At 32.6% G+C, this 27,384-nt stretch overlaps 1 long non-coding RNA gene across 1 annotated transcript; it reads right to left on the minus strand.

Annotated features, from left to right (window-relative positions):
• Nucleotides 1–27,020, minus strand: LOC129232968 (uncharacterized). The gene is made up of 4 exons (XR_008581413.1): nucleotides 26,985–27,020; nucleotides 24,014–24,082; nucleotides 18,523–18,544; nucleotides 1–97 (listed from the first exon to the last, which is right to left on the minus strand). It is a non-coding gene; the product is annotated as an uncharacterized LOC129232968 (long non-coding RNA).
• Between the last annotated feature and the right edge of the window lie 364 nt (nucleotides 27,021–27,384).

Raw genomic sequence — 27,384 nt, forward strand, 5'->3', positions numbered from 1 at the left:
TCAGTTCTATTTTCTTCATACGATTCCCAATCTGCAATTACATCAAGAAGTCGGGCAGGAGCATTGGATTTAACAAATTTTACTTTACTTGGAGCTTCTACAAATAGGTATGAAAATGTTTTAGATAATATTTATACAAAGCTGTGCCTCATACAATTGAATTTAATTACACAAAAATAATAAACATTAAAAAAATGAAATTCATTAATTTTTTCATTCATTATGATGACTATTGAAAACTTGTACCTGAAAAAAGAAGACTTTTTCACTTCCTTTTTCATTCAATATTTAATCAAATGTTTAATTAATTGTTTAGCTCTATGAATATCCCTAATATATGGCGGGACAAGTTAACTCGAGAAGGCGCTGGCCGACAGTGTCGATAGCTACGCTGTTGTGAGACTGTTGTGGTTAGCAAACTGATTTTTTAATGTATTTTTTTTTTCGATATTTCGATATTTACATACATAATTTGATTCTGTAGAATTTTTCTATTGGGCTTTGTTTTCCTTATTTTACACGTTTGTTTTTGTTCTTATAGTTGAAGATAGTTACTTATCCAAGTCTAAGTAAATAATTTGATTTGTCCTATTATTCAGTTGTGATTACGCTTTATAACGTTTTTATTATAGCAATATTTATTTGACCATCTAAAATTGTGAAGCTTCCATTTTGAAAAATTACCACCGAGAGTCATTGCACCCTATCTCTTCTTTTAATGTTTCCACAATTGCTTACAATTGAGTTTTTAAGACTTCTATTTTGAAAAACTTCCTGTGGAGGAGAGTCCTAGAAGTTCCTCTAAAACTGTTGTTCATAGAACTTCAACTTCCGAGAATTGCTGCAGACTCCTCTGCTTTCGCTACCATTGCTGGGACCTACAATCTTATATTTAAGATGATTTTGAAGGATTTTTTGGGAAGGGGTACCCCTTGAACCTCTTCCGCCACCAACACTACTGAAGGGCTTCCTAAACTTCTTTTTAGGACTTCAATATTTTAAAATCTCAGTTGAATGGACTCTTAACTCCTGCCCCCTAACATCATCAAATGTCTCGTAAAATTGCGTTTTTCGAATTTTATTTTCAAATTTTAAACCTTAAACCGTATTTCACATCCTAATGCTACAAAAGATGGTTTGTAATCGTGTTTTAGAGACAAATTCTATAACAGAAATATATCAAAGGTTTGAAGAAAATATTCACCTATGAATATTTCTGTAACACATTACAGCATAAAGACCAGTGCTGTGTACACTAGGATGGATCGAAAAAAATTGTTTTCAAAATTTCAAATCGGCCACAAAGAGAAAAGTTGTCCACAAGGACTAAACAATTACATGTGAAATTTCAAGTTGGTCAGATAATAACGTCATGTGCCGCAAGGCGGTCAAAGATTGCAAATTGAGCCTAGAAATGCATTTTTTCTTCATTACAAAAACATTAATTTTTCAAAACGGTCAGGGTGAAAAAAGGAGCCTAATGGAGTGAAATACTATGATGTAAAATAACATCATAATCTGATGAAATCTTCATGCACCACTTAACAGTCAAAATTCATGTATTGAACAAAAAAAAAATATTTTTTTCGTCACAAAGACATTAATTTTTGAAACTTTTTAAATCGATCATGTGCAGAAAAGTTACCAATAAATACATTCTTTAAACTAGTGCAAATATGATTAAAACTACCTAGCATTTTACCTATTTTTTCTTTGTAGACATATGCAAACTTTTGATGAAAGACAAGTCACACTCAAAAATATAACATAAGTGTTATAACATGTTATAATTAGATTCAAGTACAGGTAAGAGCCCTAAAAATATATATTTTTTTTTGCATTATTTAAATAGAGAACATTTTATAAAAAAACCACTGTGCAGTAAAATAAAATTAAAAAAAAAAGAAAGACAAACAGAAAGATCTACAGACTGAAGCAGAACATCTTTGGGAAAATTAAATAGAAAACTCTGAGTTCATATTAAAAGTATTCATACTTTCTCCTGACTGAATCGTAGCAAAAATGAAGCCCTCGTTATTCCTCTCTGCAAACTTTACTTGCTGATTCTGTTACTATTTTAACATATCGCTCTGTTTCTCGAGTATGACATGGAAAGTTAGGAATGGAAATATAAAGCCTGCATTCCTGCTCCGATATTGCAATTAAAATTTCAGAATCTGCATTGTTTTTTGTAATGGGTGGCTCATATTTTTCAATTTCTTGCAAGTTGTGAAGGTTTGTGTAGTTAGTGCATCAAAGTTGAAGACTGGAATAAAATTTCTTGCAGACTGTGAGGATTTTGTTAGTTTTCTTGCTTCCATTATTCTTCTTAGGGCCAGCGACCGTACAGGGTATCTTTCATCTCAAATCACTGAGAGTGAAATATTTTCCTGTTGTGCAAAGAAATTGTTCCTTCGTATGACAGGATCGATAACCTTCTTCAAATTCTCTTTTAAGTATTTAAATCGATTAATAAAATTCCGAAGCTCCTTGTAGCTAGAAAGTTATACAACACCTCAGTTTACGTCAAAATGGCAATGTGTTTTTTTACTAAAATTTGAGATTCTCAGTCTTAGACTTAAAAGATTACTTTCCAAATAATTTTCGAGATAATGAACCAAATGATTGATATTCTGACATTCTCGCACTTCTAAAAACATTGTCTGGCATGAAATGGTGTAAAGGGGACGTTACACAGACAATTTTAAAAGCATAAATGATTTTCAACCGTTAGAAATCCCGGAGATTAAACTTTGAACTATACCCTAGAGCTGAACATGGAAACCTGTGGCATATGGATCATGTGAACTGCACTTGGGGCTCTTGAGTATCTTAATAAAATGTTAAAAAATATCTGCAAGAGTGCCATTTGCCAATGTTTCGAGTAAAATCTTTCATGTTAATTCATTCTTCACATTTCAAAGTACGCATATCATTTTTGTTGCAAAAATAACTTTGTTCTCAAATGCTTTTGTTCATACACTTTAGGCCAAGATTTCTAGATACATTTAGCCGTTTCTTCGTGCTTGATGTGAATTAATTTGTTCATGTTCTTAATATAGTTAATAATATTTTGAGTTTTTTACTTCTTGATCTATTATTCTAAAAGGAAAAGTGGTGGATGGTAATTTATACTCTTAACTTTAGAACTACAGATAAAAATAGGAACATGAATCCTTATATATTATTTCTGTAGCCTGTTTTTGGTTTCTACGCCAAATTTCCCTCAATTCTTGATCGATTTCTTTGATTTACGGCTAATTTTATAGCTTATGGTGCTGGCTACTGACAAAAAATAGACCCAAGGTCTAAAAATTGTTTCTTTTAGCCGAAAAAACCTGTTTTAAAGAACCAGAATAAGGTTTTCGGTCAAACTTATAACTTTAATTTGCGCTATGACCGACAGAGCTGAATAGCTTGATCGGCAGAGCGTTCTCTTCGTAACCAGGAGATTACGTGTTCGGGCCCCGTCCGGACAATCTGCAACAAAAATTTAGAGAAATATCGCGCATTACATGAACACTGAATTAAATGAATAACAACTATGAGGGAATAGAATAAATGAGAAGGAAATGCTCCTTGCTGATATGAAAACATTCAGTGATTTTGTGCTAAATTACTTCGAAATTGCACGTGTTTTTTTTTTTTTTTTTTGAAGCTTTGGCTCTGGAAAGAAAATTAAAGCATAATGTAAGCGAAAATATAAGTAACAGGTTTAAGATTTCAGACTACAATAGAATTGTTTTTTGTTCAGAAAAAAAATAATAAATCGATATTGAAATATATATTCTTCTAATGAGTTTTTGACTCTTTGTACAAATAAATAAAATACTACCTCAATTTGAAGGGTAAAATATATATTTTTTCTTCTTTTTGCTAAAAAACAAATAGCTTATCACATTTTTACTACATTCGAAAAGCTACGCTTAAAAAAGAGCATAGTTCAATTTATTTTGTATTTTAACCGTGCTGTTAAATGATGAACACGTGCTGTCATCTAAGTTATAACAGTTTAAGCAGCCTGCGATAAAAAATTGTAAAAATTTTCAAAAATAAAAACATTTTTCTTCAATATCTTATCTTATATATTCATCCCCTCTCATTTTAAAACTTATCAGGCTGTCCAATGACGAAAAAAAGACTTACGGTCGAAAATTCAAGTTTTAGAAATCGCCTCTTGCTGTTTCAAAACCTTGATGCTGCCTGTAGTTCTTATGCAATTTTTAAAGCAAAGTTCTAATGCAGTTTTCCATTTTTTACGTCGCTTTCGGCAAAAAAAAAAAAAAAAAAAAAAAGCCTTTGTGTGTGTTCATATTTTAATAAAGCTTAACAGCACTGGACTTAGTTGTTCGGTTTAATTGATAACTTTTTTCGGTAGAACGTTCGGCTATAAACTATCTGAACTTCGGGCAAGCTTGGGCTGTCCGACATAATATCAAATTTATATTAGTATTACGCATTACATGTGCTCATAACATACACACCTAATAAAATAAATGCAGTGGGAATGCTACTTGGTGTTTCGACTCCTTTATGCAGGCTACAGTTATCATTCGGATAAGTTGATTGTTAATCGAACTGTGTTCTTTGACTACATCCAGACCACTCAACATAATGTAAGCATAAAAAAGTATTAGATTTACCTAAAGAAATCCTTTTTGTGCAGAAAAACATTTTTATTGTATGCTAAAATGTAGATGTTTCTAATAGTAGTGTTCGACCTTTTGTACAAATGAAAAAATACTACGCCCGATTAAAACTACGAGTTTCACTCAGTAAACCTTTAATTTTTTATTCGCGCGAATACGATATAAAGCATTAAAAGTATTATCAACTTCATTAGCAAGAAATTATTTTCTACTCCTCTGCTTTCTGCTGAAAAAAAAAATACATTTTGTCAACGTTCGAAAAATTACACTTAAGAACGGACTCAGTTCAACTGGTTTTGAATTTTAAGTGTTCGATTAAAAGAGAAACATGTGAGGGCATTTAAACCGTAACGGTTAAAGCAACCTTTTATGTGAAATAGTTCAATATTCAAAGATAAAAACACTTATTTTCAATCAAATTTATTACTTCTCTAGAATGTTTGTTTCAATCGCTACGTGAGATCTTCGTCATTCTTTAATCAAATTCCATGCTTTGCGAATAATTTTAAATCGTATCATGCTGGTTAATGACAAAACACAGATGCATGATCTTATTATTATTATTTTTTTTTTGGCAAAAAGCTTTTTTGCTGTTTTTTACTACGCATTCCTTTAATGAATAGCTTTCGAAAAGGAAGGCGCAATTGCTAGGTTTGTTGGGGTGTCGGGCTGTTAGTCAGAATGGCGCCAATTCGAATACGTGCCAATAAATATCTCTTTAATGTTTCTTTTTTCCCGTCAGATGCTGACATGTGCAGGACTGTATTTGCCACAACCTATTTTTTCACATGCACAATTATTGCTTTTTCACGAGTCACCACTCAGCCACACTTTTAATGACATTTATGTTGGCATTGAAAATATGTACGATTAAAAGGGGAGCTATGATCAAATTATCACAACGTTGTATTTAACGAGGTTTTGTTACTGATGTCTTTAAATTACATGCCTTCTCTTCTGCGCTTACTTTTTTTTCGGTTCTTCTTCATAATGTTCTTCCTTTGAAATTCTTAAAGAGCGAAATGCCTCATGAAACGATTTGAAGCACAGTGCGGAGTTCCGCACGGGTCGACTAGTATTAAGACTATTTAATCTTTGTTTTTGAGGATTTTGTTCCATCCAAGCTTTTTGCTTTTGTTCTAATGTTGGATAGTTTATTCCCCCTTTTTTTATGTTATTTTAATTGGGCAAAAAATGTTTGTTGTTTTTTAATGTCAACTTTTTATGTGGCTTAATATGTCTTACTTTAATGAAAATGCTATTGGTAAATAGCGAATCACATGATTAATTGCTTTCAGTGGCAGATATGAATTATTTTAATTGTATGAAGCAACTTTTCTATCCATGGTCGATCTTAAAAGTTAAGATTTTTTTTTCCAATCGTAGTAAAAAGAATATTTTAGGGCTTGATTTGCAAATTTCGACTGCCAAGTGGTGCATGAAGATTTCATCGGATTGTGATATTATTTTGCATCATAGTATTTCACCCTATTGGGTACCTTTTTTCACCCTAACCGATTTGAAGAAAAGTTATTACAAATCAATGTTTTCCTAAAGAAAAAAAAATCCATTGTAGGCTCAATTTGCAAACTTTGACCGCCTTGCGGCGCATGAAGATATTATCTGATCAACTTGAAATTTCAAACGTAATTGTTTGGTCCTTGTGGACAACTTTTCTCACCCTGGCCGATTCGAAATTCCAAAAACAATTTTTTCGATATACCCTAATGTACACCCTATAACACAACAGCTTTTGCATTGCACCAAGTGCAGAGCTATTTTTAGCAGAGATGAGCATTCATCAGAGGAGCCTTCAGTTTTTTACCTGTGCGTTGGATTTGTTCAAAGCGTCAGAAAATTAGCAAAATTGACTTTCAAAAAAGATTATCAAACATCGTTCTCTCAAACAACGTTTCACAACCTTTTGTGACTGGTGGAACGGCAAAATCTTTTGAAACAAGTTCGTAAACCAATGAGTTTTTTTTTTTACTTTCTACTCGTTCACCATTAAAAATTTAAGAAAAAAAAATCAGACCTGCAAAGGGTTTTTTCCTTTATTAGCAAAAAAAAACAACTGGCATACAATTGAAAACAGGTCAAAAAAGATTTTGAGCTGGTGTTGTTTAAACAAAAATAAATGAATAAATAAAACTTTGCGTGGTGTTAAAGGATTGTAACAGACGTGTTTAGATAAGTAATTTGCGTCAACTAGGTGGCTCCACCCTCTGCTTGCTGCTGCTCACAAACCCTTGAAGTTCAGTTCACAATCTTATTTGGTTTGTGAAGAGCACATGTTAAGAAGAATCTGATTAAAATGCACATTAGCTATCTGAAATATATAATTGACTTGAAAGAATAAAAGCATATTTATGTAATTTTTTGAATTTTGTTTTAATGCTTAATAGTATTAGAAATAATTCATAAATATTTGAATTTCGTGATTTTGTTTACTTTAGTTGCTCTTAATCGCTGCAGAGAAATTGTTTTTTTTTAATTGTTTATCATAATATAATCAGTAGAAAAGCTCATTATATAATTTAAGGAAACTTATTTTTTTTTCATTACCGCTCCCCCACCGAAAAAAAAAACCTTTTTTAAGGCGACAAAGTATAAAATTATAAATAAAGAATTCAGTGACAAAACTCGTCTCTTTAGGGCCTTAAAAGTGAAAAAGAAAAATATAGACTTTTAAAGGATTTTAATTACCATACAAACCTTGAATTCAGCATTTCTCACACTTACGAAGGAGCTTTTGCTGCAGCTAAAGTCTTTAATTAAGGGCCAGACTATTAGCCTTAACGTTAAAGAAATGAGAGTATTCATTTCGTTAGCGTTAACAAAGTTAACTTGAAAATCGGGAAAATATCCAGACATTAGTTTTCTTTTTGTGAAGAAAATATGTTGGAAATTTTATCCTCCGGCACAGGGTGACCCCCGAAATTTGAACTTTGTTTCTAATACAAAAATGCTCGATTCACTCGCTAACATATGCAGGAATTATTTCAATTCAGGAGCATAAAATTCTTTAAATTCACAACAAAGTGATTGTTTAATAAGTGTCTGCCATGCATGTTAGGAAAATTTTGGCTGTGACACAAAATTAGGCATGCTGAGAAATCCAAAATTGGTGTTTCCATTGCTGCCTGATTTTGGGACCTATGCTGTACTTACTTTCAACTATGCAGTAAAAATTAGATAAATGAAAGTTAGATTTTATTCCTTTCTTTTCCAAAAAACGTCGGCAATAGATCGGCATTTAGATTTTTTTTAAAGGCTGATGTTCCAATGTTTTCTCTATGTTAGCATCGGGGGCTGATGCCGATATTTTTTAACCATCGGTGCCGATGCATTGGTCGAGTCCTATTACTTAATATAGGACTCAGGGGTGCAACCAGAAAATATTTTAGGGGGGGCACGATTTTTTTTCACAACACTCTATCAGCGTTCTCTCTCTCTCTCTCTTTACATCAATATACATTTATTATTATTATTAATATTATTTAGTAAAATTCCTCAAAATTGTATAAGTTTTGCAATTTATTCAAAAACTGTTGCAAAAACAATTGTTCTTATGCCAGAATTGAAATCACGTTAAGAATAAACTTTAAAGTACTTGAAATTAATAAATTGAAATCAATGCTTGTTATTACTTCGTTTACTATATTAATGAAATAAATCAAAATGCACACGAATTTTTATCACCAAAAGCTCTAAGCTATTAATATTTTTAAGATCATTCAAGGAATGAAAAAAAAAAAAAGGAATACATTAAAATGGCATGAAATCACTTAAAAATACAACAAAATAATCAATAAAATCACTTACACTTGATGAGTCCTAAATATCCACATTGCATATTTACACTTATAAAATTGTCTTATTGTCTACAATACAAAGTTTAACCGTCGTTGTTTCTTGGTTAGTTCTTCAATAACTTCATCTGGTTGTACAACTGTATCTTTGTTGATACAAAGCTGTGCTAATCCATTTAAGCATTCTTGCATCATTGTGCTTCTTAAATATTACTTGAGACGGCGCAATGTTGAAAACGATCGCTCCGTGGTAGCAGAAGAAATAGGCAGTGTAATGAACAATTAGTTCCTAACTACAGAAAAAACAAATGCCAAAAAGGAGAGAGGGGGAGAAGTTTTAAATGACCTCTTGTCGTCCCTGCTTACTTTGGAACCACTTCATTTTCTCAAACCGCGTTCATCTTCGTTCCAATAAAAAAGAGTATTTTTTGAAAATTGTTCAAATTAGCGTTCAGGGTGGGGGGTGGGCAATGAGCCCTGTGGGGCCCCCTCTGGTTGCGCACTTGATAGGACTTGGCCAATGCACAAAATAAGAGAAAATGTGATAGATTAGACGTGATAGATATCGCATTGTTAATTATTGAGAAACAAAGTACACACACACACATGCAGTTCTTACACACTACTACTAATCTATGAAATTGCTCAAATTGTTTGATGATGAATTAATTGCCAGTTAGTGACAGTAATGTGCCCCCTTCCTTCCTCTACATTTATCCTCATTAAAGGTATTAAGTATACAACTTAAAAAGCTAGTATATTGTCGAACACCATTTACAGATGTATTTGTCCCCTAGTAATAATACAGTGATTTAAACATTCCAGTTAGTGTTTAACAGTTAAAATGAGATGGCAATTCCCTACACTTTCTTTGGCGATTTTATACCTTCACTCCCTCAAGTAGTACAACAACAGCCCCTCAGAAGAGCTTACCTTACTTAAAAGGCATACTTTGTAATTCTTTTGTAGGAAAAATTTTATATGAGCGCATTAAAAAAATAGTTTGAATTTTGTCATCTTGAATTCAAATTATGTTTTTCGCAATCACGAGTGTGTGTGTATATGTAGGTGTGTGTATGTGTGTTTGTGTGTGGGGGGTATGTGTGTTTGTATGTGGGGGGGTATGTGTGTTTGTATGTGGGGGGGGATTATGTGTGTTTGTGTGCAGGGGTATGTGTATGTGTGTAGGAATGTGTGTTTATGTCTGTATGCAGGCATGAGTGTGTGGGTAGTTGTGTGTGGGGGGGGGGGGGGTATGTGTGTGTAGGCATATGTGTTTGTGTCTGTGTGCAGACATGAGTGTGTGGGTAGTTGTGTGTACGTGAGTGTGTAGGTGTATGTATGTGTGTATAGGTGTATGAGATATGCACGGGCGGATTGGCCAGGTCGGCTAGTCGGGGATTCCCGACTGGGCCCACCGCAGAGTGGGCCACTTAAAGCAATTTTTTATTGAACTTATACGTTCAATTCACATCTAACATTTTTTAAAGTGTAATAATAGAAGTAAAAATGAAATTTGTTGACTCTATGGGAAAAAAGTGTTTGGAAGCAGGTTTATTTTTCTCCCATCCTTAGCCCAGTGGCCAAAGTAAATAGCCGAAGTCTACAGGTGCGAATGCTTTCCTCTCTTTGTCAACTTTCTCTCTACTTTTTAGAGCTCTGGGGTCCATGGCTCCCACATTGAGGAAACGGGAGGGGGCCAGAAAAATTAGGGTCCAATGCGGCCTGAAAAAGGGTCGGGGACGAAAAAAGAGCTTTTAAAATCTTATATTAGTATGTCTTTTAACAACAATTGGTCTGCACCACTAGACAAAGTGGCTTCGGCCCTGCTATAAATGTGTGGGCCATGCTTTGGGATGTTGATAAATGAGCAGCGGCATGCACAAGGTTGGGGATTTTGATACAGGAACCAGTTAAGTCCAAATTTTTGCTTTTTTAAATATTCATTTTTGCTTGTGGAGAATTGGTTGTTCCGATTGGTGCAACAATGGGTCACAAATGTAAGATTAGACCTCTGCCTTCTAGTAAATAATGTGGGAAAGATATAAGCTTTTCGATCGGACACTAATGTTATTTATTGGTCTTACCAAAAATGAGTGAGTCTGGACTTACCTGGTTCTTAGTTTTTGCATCAAGGCCTAAGAAGGAAATTGTATATTACAGATTTTAGGTTTTCCGGGACACATTTTGAAAAAAAAAAATGGTATTACACAATTTAGAGTTTTGAAATTTTTTGCACTGATTCACCATCAGTTTGATTCGCAAAATCATAACATAAATATTATAAAAATATATTTAAATTTAGTTATTGTTTTCTAAAAAAAATGGGGTTGCTTTAAATTGCTAAAACTCAAAATATTCTTGGGCAATTTTGAAATTAAAAAAAAAAAAAAAAAAAAAAAAAACTATGCACAAATATCTAAGTTTTAATTTTTATTCGACGATTTAAAAAATATGAATTCAATAAAATAGAAAATATTTCAAGAAAAATTTCGAAAAATTCATACATACTTTAAAAAAAGATCATATTTTTTGAAGTAATGGTTTTTTCAAATTCACCGTATTAAAATCAAAGTAAACTTTTTGAAAAAGATATGCTTCAAATTTCATTGCTTTGTCTTTATCAGTTCTTGACTTATAAGAGTTTGAATGCAAAAAATCGGGAAAAATTGCATCATGGAGAGAGATGTGTTTGAAGTTTAAAAGTATATCAGTTAAAAGAATGCAAAAAAATAATTATATCTTTCGTTCTAATTAAGATAGAAACAAGATTCAAACGTCCTTTTAGGCAGTAAAAGAAAGAGAAGTTTTTTAAATGATTAAAAAAAAAAATGCAAAATTTGACACATTTTGTTTCCCGGACCCCCTTAAATATTGAAAAATTGCCAGACAAAGTCTTCGAACCTTAGGCATTCCCTTAAATTCACTAAAGATAGCTTAGAATTTCACTTATAGAAACTTTTATGGGAGAGCTTCGTAACGTTTTTATTTGCTCAATAGCCAAAAATTGATTTCAGTTTCAGAAAAAAATGCCCAGAGAGAACTAGTGTTTCCTCCGGACCAAAAAAGGGGTAGTGCATTTTCAGATAAAAGGGTAGAGAAGTTTTGTTGAATAAAAAAGGTGCTTCTTTTACTTTTTGGTACACTAGGAACATACAAAGTTCAAGTGTTTTCGATAGTAATTATTTTTAAAATATTAAAAAGCTTTTTGATATTTAGTTTTAAAGGTAATGCAAAAAGCATTCAGATATTCTAATCAGATTCTTGAGGATAAATGATTGAAACGAAAGAATGACGTTTCAAGGACAGGGGTCGAAGGTTAGCTTAAATGCGGAAGGCACGCTGCCCTTAAAAAAAAATCTTGGGAGAAACCTTTCTCTTTTCCTTTCAATGTTTCCAAACATATAAGATTATATTTTTTAAATTTCAATGTCGGAAAATTTCGAAGGAGAGTCACCAGATTCATTATAGTAACGAAATGTAGTTTAAAATTGGGTCAAGTATACTTCAGTTTTTAAATGCTTCCAAATGAGATCACTAGGACTGGACCGATGCATCGGGGCTGATGGTTCAACAATTTAGCCATCGGCATCGGCGGCCGATGCTAACTTGCAGGAAACATCGGCCCATCGGCCTTAAAAAACATCGAAAAGCCGATGGAATTGGCTGATGTTTTTGAAAAAAAAGGACCTTTGCTGTTTTACTTCTTAATACAAAGTAAAGGGAGTTATTGTTTTCATATAAAATTGTTTACTTAAATTTCAGTGTGACACCCCTATCAGTTACCCCTGAAAGAGTTTTTAACACTGCTTTCTCAGGTACCAAACAAGTTAATTATTGCGTTGTTTCTTGCTGCTGGATGTATGTATGCATCTCTCATAAGTTATAATTCAAAAATGGTAAGCTGTAGAAGGATAAATTTTCGCATGTGGGGTGTGCGTACGTTCCAGTTGTGCACTTCCCTTTTTGCTTTCCATCACGTGTTCTTAAAAGCCTGTTTACTCTTTTTTTTTGGCTATTAATTACTTATTTCAATGCAAAACTAATATGGCGTCGCAGACTGACGATCATTTGGTGATATATGGTCGAATTGGAGACCATGGAAACAAATATCAGATGGCGAAATCGGTTTTTGTGTCATTTTATTAGATTCTCATTGAACCGATGGTAATTTTTTATCTTTCGATATTTGTAATATGAATCACAGTAATGCAGTCTTTTCTGTATCGCTTCGGCGGAGTTACAAGTTTGGGGCCCGTTGAAATACATTTTGGGGCCCTATTCTCTATCACAGAAGTCATAAAACATTTATCAGAAGCATTTTTGTAACTCCTACGATGCCCCTATGGTTATGAGGCCTCTTGCGCAATTGCAACATTTGCTAGATTTTAAATCCACCACTGCACGTCAAAACAAACTCGGGTGCAAGTTTTGAAAGGGTTTTTCTGCTCAATGTTTATGATATTTTTTAACTCTATTTTTTTAATTTCCAAGAATACTTGCGTGCCTCTCCTCCCACTCCCTCAATTTCTGAAATTAAACTATAGTTGTACTTTTGAGTGTTTGAAAACTAATAACATTCATAAAATTAGAGATTTTTTTTTGAAACTTTGTCTATTGTTTAGAAAGAATTTAGAGCATTAATGTAAGAAACTGATTAAAGACGTTTTGAATGGTGACATAATTTGGAAATCAAAAGGACTTTTGAATTTTTTCTTCGGAAGTACTGAAGTAGATACAGAAACTCTTCCGAGGCGTTGGTGGTAGCGTTTCTGTACTAAAACGAGCCGAGTGTGCATCACATGACTTCTTTTTACAACAACTTAATGTTATTTCCCCATTATTGGCAATTTTAATGTGATTCAATAGTTAACTCTCTAAATATCACCAACAGTGGCCAAATTAAAACCAGATTTTTAAAAAATATATATATATATTTTTTAAATCACTGAATTTGTCACCAAGTTGGTAACAAAACTAGGCGACTGAAAGACTGGCAAATTATCGTCAAGTGTCCGCCAAATTATAACACCACATGAGTTTGCATCGAGATTAACAATGATTCCCCCCCCCCTCCCAAAAAAGGGGGCAAAAGCACCTTTAAAAACACCCGATTGCAACCAAACGGGGAAGTGAACAACTAGACCCGACTAGAAGTCTACGTACCACATTTCAACTTTCTAGGACATACCGTTCTTGAGTTATGCGACATACATACCTATATACGGACGTCATGAGAAAATTCGTTGTAATTAACTCGGATATTGTCAAAATGGATATTTCGGGGGGTCTATACGTTCTTAGGCACTTATCCGCGTGTGGTCGGGTTAAAAAAAAACTCAACATTCATTCAGGGGTGAGCAAAATGGAAACTAAAGCTGATTTTCGAGTAAAATTTTTTTCGCGAATACAATACTTCCTTTTTTGTAAAAGGAAGTAAAAATGAGGCCGAAGTGTGAGTTACTCCAAAATCAGAGAGTGATCCCCCTAACCCTCCCTCATTGTTTCAAGCATTTCTTAAATATTTATCGATTATTTATTTTAGTCAAGAAATGTCTTTTTGCGTAGTTCTCATACTTGTTTCACCTATATTTCGTAATGCGCCATCTGTTTTGCATCATTAATAGCGATCGATTTTTTTTCTGTTGTAAGTAACTATTTTTATGTATTTATATAAAATCAAAGAATAAGATATTTTCGTTTTTTATAGAAAAGTTTCAAGGATTTTCTATTATGCAATTTTTTAAATTTCAAAAAATTATTGTTAAATTGAAAATTTTAATTTGAACTTGTTTGTAAAGCTTCATAAAAAATTAAACAATCAAATTGTTCAATAATATATGTGTAAACATTAGATCAAGTAGTACCTATATGTGTTCAGTTATTAACTTGATGTAAATATTGAGTTTGTTTATTGTAGCTGCGTTTTAAGAACCTCGCTTTTTTCATGGCTATTTCTTTTTTCCGCAAAATTTATGTCACTGTTATAGCTTTTATGAAAAATTCAAACTTTTCTATTCATAAATTTTAAATAAGTATAAAAATGTTCCAATTTTGATTGAATATTGTAATTTATTTGTTACCATTTTTGTTTAATTTGATGACTGAAAAATGTCTACGTGCAATCTTTCCACTTTAATTGCATAGTTTGTTGACGGTTTCATAGTTTTATGCTTTTTTTTAATGATTAAACAACATAATTTAATAAAGTAAGACAAAACAACGTTAGAAGAAGCACAAATTTGCAAATTTGTGCTTCTTCTAACATTGTTTTGTCTTACTTTACTGTTCAGCACAAAGGTATTTATTTATCTAACATAATTTAATGTTTTTTAACTATGTTTAATGTACCTAAATCCATACATTATTACAATATTACTGAATGTTCAATTTAAAAAAAAAACAAATCAATTGGTTATTAAACAGTCTCTTTGTTTTTCTTTCTTTCTTTCTTTTTTTTTTCTTTTATTTTTTGGCTGTTCTTTCTCTTTCATTGTACAGCAGTCAGAAAAGGAGAAGCATAACTGCACTCTATACAGATTGTACGTAGTACGATTCAAAAGTTTGGGTACTAGCTGTTTTAAACTTTACCCAGAATAGTTTACATTACCGAAACACATCCACCTTCAAAAGGTCACCTTGAACCAGGGTTCATACTCTATTTGGATAAAAAAAATTCCATGACTTTTCCAAGACTTTTTCATGACTTCAATGAAAATTTCTATGACCTCGTTACACGAAGAGAATAGCAGTTTTTAATCTCAAACTTGGTAATATTTGGAAATGAGCATTAGCAAAATGTCTATATGAATGCCACAGCCTCATTGAAGCACTTACTCGTAATGGAAAAAATATAAGTGCACACTTAAAAAATTATTCTTATTTGTCTTCAACATATAAATTTTCGTAAAGTAAAAATGCAGTGAAACAAATACGATGATGCTTAAATGTTTTTTTTTTTTTTTAAACAGGCAGAATGATATTGAATGGGACAAAGGTTGAATGAGTCAATCACTAAGTTTCAATAAATTTGCTTCAAAAGTTTTCTTTTAGTGTCAACAGTGCCTTTAATCATCCACGTAACTTGACAGTATTTTGGTTCTTTAAAGTAAAGCCACATAGTTTAGTTCTTTATATTTCTAAACCAGATCTTTTTTGAAAAAAACATTCAATAATGAATCAATCTTCTGCTTCAAAAGTATATTTGTTTTGTTTACAAATTTGCATATTTTCAAATGCTTATAAATTAATAGGTTCAGGAATTCCAGAACACTTGTAATTCCCACATTGAACGTAGTAGTGGGTCGCATGGATTAGTTTTGCGTGCCGTATGTTGGGCACTACTGTTTTAGAGCATTAGAATTCCTCTTTTTCTGTATTCTATCGCCTGACTTATAGATCTTTATTTTCTAAAACATTCAACAAATTAAGATAAACTCTGATAAATTTAATAATGAAGTCCTTATGAGTGATGGAATCGAACTTGCATGCAATTGAATTGCTTTTTTTTTTTTGAGTGGGCGTGGCGAAACTAAGAACGTGAAATTTTGCTACTACAGAATATGAAACATAAGAAGTGTTGAAAATAACAAAAAATTCAAAATAAGTGATGTCCAGGCAGTAAAATCACATCGCAAAAAATGGCAAGCGGCTGCGACAGAAGTGGATGCAATGAGATTTAAAAATTCAGATTTGATTTTTGAAACGTTCACTTTTCCGCTTTTAATATCTTTTACATGCTATACTGTTAAATCACTCAAGATTTTTAATGCTCCTTTAGTTACTGTTCCTTTCTCTTTGTCCAGGACATTTTTCCATGACTTGAAAAAAAATCCCATGACTTTCAATGAAAATTTCAATTTTCCATGACTTTTCCAGGTCTGAAATTCTGTTAATTTTTTTCCATGACTTTCCAGGATTTCCATGACCCGTACGAACCCTGTTGAACACTGGTAGGGACTATGTACTTCTGCCAGTGTTCATATAACTTTTGGGAACACGCCTTGAAGCCATTTTTTGCTACCTTCTATGATGCAGCCTTATCTTCTCCTGGCAGAAGAAAGCGGCGTCCATGCAAATGTTTTTTTGCTGGAAACAGGTAAAAGTCACGTGGAGCTAACCACTACGAAACGTTACTTTATTTGTTTGACATATCAGAGTATTGACCAATCAAACCGTGCATCTTCAACATGAAAGTCGCCTTCTTTCCCACGATGAAGTTAAACCAGCAGCGCAAGAGGCCTTGCAGGAGGTTACGAAAAATATCTTCCAGGAGTGCTTCTAAAAGCTACACGAATGTTGGCAGAAGTGCATAGTCGTTCAAGCTGACTATTTTGTAGGTAGATGTGCTTCGGTAATGTGAATGATTCAGGGTAAGGTTTTATAAAACTTGTCCTCGAACTTTTAGATCATACTACGTACATATGAGTTTTCAACTTTCTATTTCATAACGTTTTTGAGCTATGCAATTTTATGCGCACGAAGACATCACAAGAGAATTTGCGATAATTAGCTGAGGAGGCGTTCAAAATGGATATTTCGGTCATCTATATGTTCTTAGGGAAATATGCATGTACAGATGTGGGGAAAAAAACTTGTGAAGTATAAATTGAGTAATCGTAAAATAGAAATTTAGATCGAAATCTGCTTTTTTTTGCGTGAGTTCAATTTCTTATTAGTAGAAAGGAAGTAAAGTGAAATGAATGTATGATCCTTTAAATCCCTGACAATCTTATCAATTTATTTCTGTTTGATTTTTTTTTCGCCATCGGTCAACGGCATCGACCATTTGGAGGAAAACAATCGGCCATCGGCCATCTTTGAACAATCGGCCAACAATCGGCATCGGCCCATTGGCCAAAAAATGCCATCGGTCGAGCCCTAGAGATCACTGACCCTCCTATTCCCTCAAACGTGACCAAAGTTAGTTTTGCATTTTTTAATAGTTCAAACTCTAAACGTTTTTGCAGAGAGCTCCCTATGCTGTTCCATAACATTACATTAATTTTATTAAGGGTAGCCTAAAATTGCATTTCTAAAACTTCCCATTTCAGAGAATTTCTGGGAAGATCCCCCGACATTCTATTGTAAACAAAGATAGACTAAAATGGACTTCAATTTTGAAAAAAAAAAAAAGTGAAGAAAACAAAATTGTAAGGAACCCCTTGTTTTCCCTCCCCTGAACACTACCGAAAATTGTAAAATTGTGTTTTTTGACATCAACTTTGAAAATATCGCTTGGAAGGGAACTAGAACCCTGTGTCCCGATTCTTTTCTTAGGCCTATATAGATCAACCAATTTCAAAAAATTTCCGGTGTCATTTACCTGGTTCCTCATCTCTTTCCTCGTGTCCTTCCTATGTTGTCAGTATAGAAGCCTAAAGGTGTGCCTTTTCAGTCTTATGACATAAGTATCCCTTCAAGGCACATAAAAAAATGTGTCAGTGTAAGCTATATTTTACGTTTCATAATTTTCTATTTTAGAACTTTAAATCTTGGTTTAGGAACTTAAAGAAAAATAGGAACTAGTGGTAGTTTAATGTTGTTGCTCGACTAATTTACAGAAGTGGGCCAAAGTATTATTTTGCCGACTGGGTCAGAGTCAGCCAGTCCGCCCCTGTATATATATGTGTGTATAGGTGCATGTATGTATGCATGTAGGTGTAGGATATTGACGCAACCTGGACACTGTTTTAGCTAGAGGTGCAGCATCGTGAGGAGCTGGTCGACAGTGATGCTGCGGAGGGTGCTGGTGGGAAAATAAAATCATAGGAACAAAAACACAGTCAAGTGAGAACAATAAGCAATCGTGATTGCTCAAAAAAAAAAAGAAAACGCAATGTAGTGAAGTTGTGAAAGTTGAAACTTGAAGTAGCAAAGTAGCGAGGGACGACTGTATACATTTATTTTTGATAAAACATAAATGTATACAGTAACGGAATTGCTTCCTCAGTTGAAATATTGTGTGCATATTTAATTAAATTGTTAATGGGCTAAAAATACAAAAAGCATCTTCAAGTATTTATTTACTTTAAAAAAATCTCGAGAATATTTTTACTTACCTCCAGGTGCTTTGTTTACATTCTGAAATAAAAAACCATATACTTGTATTAATGCCTAATATCTTCAATTGAAATCAATTTAAAGGCTAAAAATTTAATCAAGTATTGCTCATTACTTAATTTGCTAGTTGCACATTTTGTGCAATTAAAACAAGGAATCAAAATAAAAATTTAAAATATATACAGTAAACTGCCAGTTACACTTTGCTGCGGGGGGGGGGGGGGGCTTTTGGCATAAATTTTACTGATTTATGTAAAATGATCCCATGAAACCAAATATGACCATCGTTTTTCCCCGATATGTCCCCACTCTTTCGAAATGGCGCTCCCCGTTTTACTTCCATTTCAGACTGTTTAATGGCTATTATTTTTATTGGGAGAGAAAAAAAGTATTATATTAGCCATTAACATTCTTCTGTGGTGCTAAAGAGATAAAAAGTTCAAAAGCATAAACATTTGGAGAAGTTGGGAGACTTATGGGGACATTTCTCCTTAATTTTTTTTTTTTCAAATCATCTAAAGGGATATCTTTTTCTATACGCTTGTTTTGAGTTATTCCCTGTCAAGTGACTAGTGGTTCTCGCCAAAGAAATAATATAACGATTTATACTTTCCAGTTAGTGTTTAATGGTTAAAATGAGATAGCAATTTCCTACTTTCTTCGGCAATTTTATACCTCCACTCCGTCAACTAGTACAACTACAGCCCCTCAGTAGAACTTACCTTACTTAAAAGACACTTAGTAATTCTTTAGTAGGAAAAATTTTATACAAGCGCATAAAAGAGGCTAACTACTATATTTGAACAAAAAAGTGACGACAAAAAGTATGCAATCATATACATAATATGTCTAAAAAAATTTTGAGAGTATACTGGATATATGGAGTATACCCATTTGGGAACCAAGGGTGAATGAGAACTCCCCTGGTTCTATTGTCAAAATGCTTGTTTTAATGGGTTACAGTTACAAAACCTAAACATTGATTTTGTAAAAAAAGTTGTCATCCAAAAGTGGCCATCAAAATCCTTCACATGAAACAAAACGCCAGTTTTAAATGAGCTGTAGCTCAAGTTTGTCACCTTCAATCTTCTTTTCCTTAGTTTACTTAGAAAAAAAACATTTTCTTATAAAAATAAGTTTTTTTTCCTCAATGGCGTTGCTTTAGATAAGGATGAAAATGCTTGAAATACTATTTTTCTTACACAAGAAAAGCTCATTCTACAATATATAACGAATGGCGATGGCTAAGGTTTATAGTAATTTTGCAACTATTATTAGTCCAAAATAGTTTTTCTTCTTTTAAAAAGTTAGTTTGCAAATTAAATATGATAGAAACAGAAAAATATCTTGTTTTTGAAACAGGCTGAAAACAACCGACAGAACAAGATGTTTTTTTGTTTCTCTCATATTTAACTTTCTTACTAACTTTTTAAAGGAAGAATTAAAAAAAAAAACTTCCTGTTAAATAGTAGTTGTAAAATTACTATAAACTAGTTTCCATGCCAATCAAAATCCGTTATATATTGCAGAATGAGCTTTTCTTGTGATTGACTGACAGTATTTAAAACTCATTTTTTCATCCTTACCAAAAGAAACATCCCATCCAAAAGATAACCTATTTTTATAGGAAAAAAATCTGTTTTTTCTAATGATACTAACAAAAAGAAGAATGAAGGGGACAAGAAGGAGTTACAGCGCATTGAAAACTGGCTTTTTTCCTAGTGAGAGCTTTTGATGGACACTTAGGACATGGGTGGTACGTATGTACATGTTCTTTTTATAATCCAATGATTTTTAATGATAACAAATTTTTTGTTGGATCAAAAATTTATAATTTAAAGAGTAAGGTCTGGTGGGAGAAAGTGGTCAATGGGATAAAGTGGTCATACATCAAATAAATGGCTATAGCTTGGAAATAAATGTTCGAATGAATGTGAAAATTTTATTTTAGAGTAGGGCAGTTAGAAACTACATTTTGAATACAAAATTTTACAACTGGCAAAATTTTATTTGGTAAAAAAAAAATATTTTGCGTGAATATGAAAAATTTTAAAATCTAAACACCTATTTTAACTTCCTTGGGAAATTTTGTTTGTTAGAATTAGGAACAGATTGACTGTACAGGAAGCTTCCTACATGTCTCAAGAACTCTTATTCATTAGTAGTTAGCTGAATCTATTTTAGGTAATTTTTTAGAACAATTTAAGTAAGATGGGGGTAAAGTGGTCATAATATTAGGCTTAAAGAATATTGTTCTTTTAATGTCACTTAATCTTCAAGTATAAGGCAGATACAGATTAAATATTAGTTTTACTTAATATGTATTGTTTTTACAGTAAACGGGGTTGAAAATACGAGTATATACTTATATATACGCATAAATACTCATTTAGGCACATACATAAGCGTATTCACATAAATGCGCCAATAAATACGTATATGGGTAGGTCTAAGTATTTTTTATCCATACAGCTATACATTCTACTATACACGTATATGCTCGCTTATACTCATATATACATGAAAACTTATATACTCAGGTAGACACGTAAAATACGCGGTCGTACTCATGTAGACATTTACATACAAGCATAAGAAATATAAGTATACAGGTTGGGTTTAAACTCTTGAGCAAATTATTAAAAGGTGTTAGAAGGGAGGATAAGAAGCAAGAATCATAAGGAACATACGGTCACAAACACAATGCTGACGCGCTACATGCACCCAAAGCCAGAAATTGATGGATGCAAAAAAAGTCAAATTTATTACACAAAGACAATTTTACACAACATTTTAGGTCTCAAGAAAGTTTTAAAGCGATTGATGAAATTTGCGGCCTGCAGCTGTAATAAATGTGTTTCGCAATCACAAAGCACTCTCTGTTGCAATAACGAAAGTTTTGAAAAACTTTCATACGTGAGTAGATACATACCCCAAAGACGCACTGGATGTATCTACGAATTAACTCGTATATACCCATATATGTATGTATGTACACTTATATATGCGTATATACGTCTACTTTACACATACATACTCAAGTATGCACGTATTTTCTTGAGATACAAGTGCATACGAGCATATGATGTTCGTTTTTACGCGTATATACTCGTATACACATGACACGTGTATACACGTGACATGTATGTACTTATGTAGACACGCACACACTCCTGTAGGTAATCACGTATACATGCTTATGTACTCATATATATACTTATATACTCGTATATACACGTATATACTTGAGTAGGCACGTGGATGCATATATCTGATGTATACATGCATCTACTCATATAGGAACGTGTTTACTTGTGTATACACACCACACGAATATATTCGTACACGCATGTACTAGTTAATATACTTGTAACTATAAAAACAACAGAAATATACAAGTTTTAGGGTTATTTATAATGATTTTGCATCTATTTTTAAATATGACCACTTTACCCCATGCTATGACCACTTCCCCCCCCCCATGGGGTAAAGTGGTCATAAAAACATAAGGAAAAGAAAGTGCTATAAAACTATCAAAATCAATGCTTTTCTTCCTAAAATTCAATGTACCGTGTTCTTTAATAATACAATGTAAAATAACAATAAAAAAAATTGAAGTGTTTAAAGAATGTTGTATTTATTATCCACCTAAGTTGAAAACCTGCGATTTTATGACCACTTTAACCCCACCAAACCCCAAGTCATAAAATGTATGATTTAATCATATGTATAGTTACAAGGAACAAAATAACTGGGGAAAAAATTTTAGTGTCATCAAAAGCAGAGAGTATAATGAACATAAACTAAAGAAATGGTCCTGTTTTTTTTCTTTGGAAATGAAACAAAAGCATCAGTATTTTTTTCTTTTTTGTTGGAGAGAATTAAGCGGAGGTTGCAATGGTATCACATAGACATTTGTTTATTTCTGTTATATTTATGTCGGTTAAAAACATAAATAAAAACAATATTAATAGCATTTTTTTAAAAAAAGTAGCTGCAAGGTATGTGAAAAGAGAGGGAGATAGGTGCCCAGGAAGGGATAAATATTGACTTGATAATGGATCGAAAGTTATTTTTATTTATTACAAATATATGGTAGGGGGGTATTTTTTTACTCATGTTTTTCCCGTTTCAACTTAAAAGTCCGTAAATTCAACATTTTTATTCAACATAGTGACATATGATTATAATCAGCAGTGAGGGTTATTCTCAATTTTTCATTCAGTTTTCTGAACTTTCTCAACTATTTGTTTTGTTTCTACTCTGAACACTTTCCTACTACATAATATAGTAATGTTTGCAGAAAATTAATTTATCTATTGCTAATAAATGTTCATCATAGTTTCTTATTAAAGGTATACTAGAAAAAAATACCTTTTAAAAAAATCTGCCGATTAATCGGCAAAATTTGGAGAATTGTAATTAATCTGCAAAGTGGGCAATTAATCGATGCATCTCTACTTTGGATGACAATTTTTTTTTACAGCATCAATATCTACGCTTTGTAACTGTAACCCAATAAAAACAAGTATTTTGAAAATAGTCCCAAATTTTGAAATTTGGACGATGAAGTACGAACCAATGAAATTTTTTTTCAGAATTTATTACATTCTAAAATCCAGGAAAAAATTGCCCACTACATTTTGTCAAGAGTTTAACATGCCTTACACACAAAAGTCAATTAACTCAAACACACAAAAATACTAGAAAGTATTGACAAACAAAAGTACTTAAAGTTCCCAAAATTTCAGACTTCCAAGGCAATAAAACTTTTTGTAACCTTAACCCAACATGGTAATTTGTTACTTCATAATATTTGAAGCACATTTTTTCATCCTTATCTGAAAGAACACTATCAGAAAAAAAAAAACTTGTTTTTATAGGAAAAATTCTGTTCTTTCTAATGGTACTAACGAAAAGATGTGAAATACCATTAAGAAGTAGAAGATGCTAGAACGTAATAAAATAATAGAGTAGGGGAAGGTTGTACACCCTTGGGCACCCCTTGCTCTCTCTTGTCATCTGGGAAGGTAAATTCGTGTGAATGTGGGAAACTGACGAGCATGTCGTGGCAACAATGCTCGTGTTTTGGTTGCTCCATCGGTCGCCATTTCAGTTTTGTGTAGTGATATGAAAAACAAGTAGTAGGAAGAAAAATTTTTCACACCCAATCATCAGTGTTTTCATTAAGAGGTAAGAGTCTTTTGTAATTCAGTGTTAGATTATTTCGATACTATGAAATGTGCACCTCATGATGTGCTATCAAGTTTTTCATTTTGTTAACAACATTTTGGTGCTTTTTCAAAACTACTTTGAAAGTCACTTTCGAGTACCTTGGTCATTGCTTCTCATGGACTCCGCTCCCTCCCCCCCCCCCCTTTCTGACAATTTCAAGCTAATTTAACTCAACCTTGTGCATGAATGCATGAGATATAAAATTTAGATAATAGCAGAGAATTACAAAAAATATTAAAAAAAAAAAACAGATACCTTCAGATGACGCTTTCCATTAACATGCGAGATCCACATATTTTCGGAGTTCATGTGGCTGTTACAAACCTATTAGAAAAATTTAAAGTAGTTTATTATTTTGTTGGCACAGCTATCCAACAGATTTCAATTGCAACATAAATGTATGAATTCATATATACACACAGTGGAAGAGTGGCGGATATAAGGGGGAGGGGGTTAGGGGAGTCATGACCCCCCTTCTCCCCAGACTCACAACAATATTTGAAAGTTTGCTTTAAAAAATTAAAAACTTAATCAAAGTAATTTTTTTTGTTTTTCAATTCAAATTTTTTTGGGCATAACATGAAGGGGTGGATACAAGGAGGGGGGGGGGGGGTGATGGTCACAACTGCCCTTCTTAATCTGCAACAGTACTTTGTAATTGTTATAAGTTTCATTGCATTTGAGCAGTGAAAATGACTGCTTGAAAAAAAAGAAACCTGAACAAAACCATAAGAAAAAGTAAATAATTTTTGAAAAACCTTTTTTTGTTGCATTACATGTCATTTTTTCTATTGATATATAGCTCTGCTTGAGACAGTTTTTATAAGGCACCGTTTTCAGGTGCCAAAAAATGAAAAGTAACGAAGAAATGTCTGCCGCCCTAACGCTTCTTATGCAACAAATTTAATCGACGATAGTTATTATGAAACTATTTCCAGAGCTGCAGGCATCGCTTCAATTGATTAAGCATTTGAGTGTGCAAATATTTTTTTTGTAAAATCTATGTAAATTATTATTCCTTTCTGTCGTGATTTTTAGACTGTGTTTTTGTTTGGGCTGAGTTATTTGTAAATGTGCTGTAAATAGTTAATTAGTTTAAATCAGTGTTTTGGATTTTGTGTCATGCAAGAAGCTTAAAATTTTAGTTTCGTGGGTAGCGTGAAAGTTCATTATGCTAAGGGTTCCCGTAAGCAGTATTAGATGAAAACTGTTGTAAAAGGTGCGTTTTTCTTACAAAAGGGCTACCTATAACAAAAACAATGAAGCTTTTGGATGACAAAATATTGTTGTTTGTTTTTTCAATGTAAAAAAAAAAAGATGAACCCAAATCCGATTGAAATGTATCCCTAGTTCCTGTATCAGACTCTGAGACTGCAACGTACTTGTGCACCTCCGATTTTTCTATAACTGAATCAGCCTGTGAGTATTTATCAATGTCCGAACTATATTCATAAAATATTTAAATTTAAAGTAGATTTTTTGCCAAATTTTTAAGCGAAGTTTTAATAGTATATTCCTGCATATAAGATGGCTGTGTCATAATCTGATACATGAATGAAATGAACCTTCTTTACTGAGATATCAGTGCATAAAATATAAAAGAGAAGAGCACTAACCGTCGTTAGAAGCTATTATCTTAATGTTTTTTTCATTATAATTAACATGCAATAACTTTTTAGTTACGTCATTTAGTTAAAGTTTAATAACAACTTTTATGCTGAACAATCCTTCACTTCAGGCCCAGATCTATAACTTTAAAGTTAAACTAAAAATATCAAGAAGCCCTATAGGCTTTATCTACTCGTATCTGACATACCGTTCAAAGTCGATATGTAAGTTTGAACAGGATTAAAACTTTTTTAGCACAAATTCAAAGTTCACTATTAGAACTGGAAATGACACACTATTATTTCAAGGCTTTTACAAGATGAATCCCAGGGGTCAAACCAAGTGATTTATTTTAATTATTATTTTAATTAAATCTAACCTAAGTTCAAGAAAATTGCCATACGTGAGACTACATTCTTAAACACAACCATTGACCAAGGTGTATTTTGTGCTCTGAAATTTTCAAAAATCTTGAGTTGCCATTTCCGAAAATTTAGGGCTGACAATACATTCTAAAACTGAAAAATTATTTAAAAAAAAAACTTTAAAAAGGGTTATTTTGATGATTTTTGTACGCAAATTTGAATTTTTTTACGGGGTGGGGGCTTCCTCATAGTTTACGAAAATTTCAGACTGTCTTCAGAAGATGTTAAGAGTATACCATGATCCCCCCCCCCCCCCCCGAATCAGGTAAGGTTATGTTGTTGGTGTTTCTTTAAGTGCTGATTAAAAATCATTAAATTGGAGTAAAAAGAAGTCATGTGGTGCCCACAACAGCTTGTTTTTTAATAACAAATCATACCTATTTTGAAACCATAAACATGATTTGAACCATTCTTACACTTATTTATTCAACTCACTGAAAAATGCATATGAAAAAAAGATTAATGTGTTTGAGGCCCTGTACTTCACATTCCCCGTGATAAAAATGTAACAAAAAACTGCATCTTTCCTTGTCTCATGAAATATGGATTTCCATTAATATTGGATGGGGATTCTGAACAAGTGGTTAATATACTGAATATTGATGATTTTTTGGATATTGATTTGCATTTTGAAGAATTCACAGATTATGATGCAAATTGTAGTATCTCAACAGTTACAGAAATACCAGACTTAGTAGTATCCTCAGACAGCAAAAGTGAAGATCTGAAAGTCAAATTTAGAATTGCACTTTTGCTTAATGAAGCTATGAAAGGATTAAATGACTCAAAACCCCCTTAAAAACTTCTATGATTTATAGGAACAACACTTGTAAAACATTTCAGAGATCAAAGATCACTTACTAAGACTAAAACAAAATATTGTCAAAATTTTAAAACCAATATTCAATTTTTTCAGATCATATATGATATTAATATTTTTATATTAAATAAGTTAGAAATGTTTTAAAGATTTGGTTCTACTTCCATTCAAGTTTTTTCATAGCATTCAATGAAAAGTTGGCTGACCCCGGTTGAATGCGGGGAATTTGGTTGAACATCTTTTTGGTTGAATTTTTTACTGAAATATTTGGTTTTTACTGCAATTAAAATTTCAAATATTGAAAATTAGTTTCAAGTTCTATATGTTTCCAACTACAGCATTGACAATACACAATAGATAAGAAAGTGCTTACCTTGCAGAAATAATCGCCTTTTGTGGTCACAGGCTCTAAAACAATGAATACATTATCAATCAAGCACAGGTTAAAATTCAAATCTTTATTACATAAATTAAGTGTAATTTCAACCTTACTAAGCATGTAACAGGAAATATCCAACGTTGTTTAGCACAAATAAACAGTTCCTGTTATTTCTTGACACAAAGGTATTTATTTATTGCTTACTAAGCATGGTTCCTTTAATGCAGGGGCGCCCAACCTATGATCTACAAAGCTGATCTGTGTGGCGAATGGTTTTGTTTAATGTTGCAAATTGAAAAGCACGATTAATGAAAATGTTGCAAAATTGAAGCCAAATATTTAGAAATTGGTCTTTGAAAACAAATGCATTTAATAAAAGAAGCATAGTAATGAC

Source organism: Uloborus diversus, unplaced genomic scaffold, assembly GCF_026930045.1.
Source record: "Uloborus diversus isolate 005 unplaced genomic scaffold, Udiv.v.3.1 scaffold_1414, whole genome shotgun sequence".
Classification (NCBI taxonomy): domain Eukaryota; kingdom Metazoa; phylum Arthropoda; class Arachnida; order Araneae; family Uloboridae; genus Uloborus; species Uloborus diversus.